This window comes from Nothoprocta perdicaria, unplaced genomic scaffold (assembly GCF_003342845.1).
Source record: "Nothoprocta perdicaria isolate Ctin4 unplaced genomic scaffold, notPer1 scaffold_0, whole genome shotgun sequence".
Taxonomy (NCBI): domain Eukaryota; kingdom Metazoa; phylum Chordata; class Aves; order Tinamiformes; family Tinamidae; genus Nothoprocta; species Nothoprocta perdicaria.
Window position 1 is genome coordinate 11446170 of NW_020454092.1, and position 309 is coordinate 11446478.

Below are 309 nucleotides of genomic sequence, written 5' to 3' on the forward strand. Positions count from 1 at the left end.
CCGGAGCGCGGCCGCCCCGAGCTGCCCTCGTGGGGTTCCCGCTGCTCCGGAGCGCGGCCGCCTGCGCTGTCCGGGCCGGGTCCCGCTGCTCGGAGCGCGGCCGCCCCGAGCTGTCCGGGCCGGGTCCCGCTGCTCCGCAGAGCGGCCGCCCCGAGCTGTCCGGGCCGGGTCCCGCTGCTCCGGAGCGCGGCCGCCCCGAGCTGCCCGGGCCGGGTCCCGCTGCTCCGGAGCGCGGCCGCCCCGAGCTGCCCGGGCCGGGTCCCGCTGCTCCGGAGCGCGGCCGCCCCGAGCTGTCCGGGCCGGGTCCCG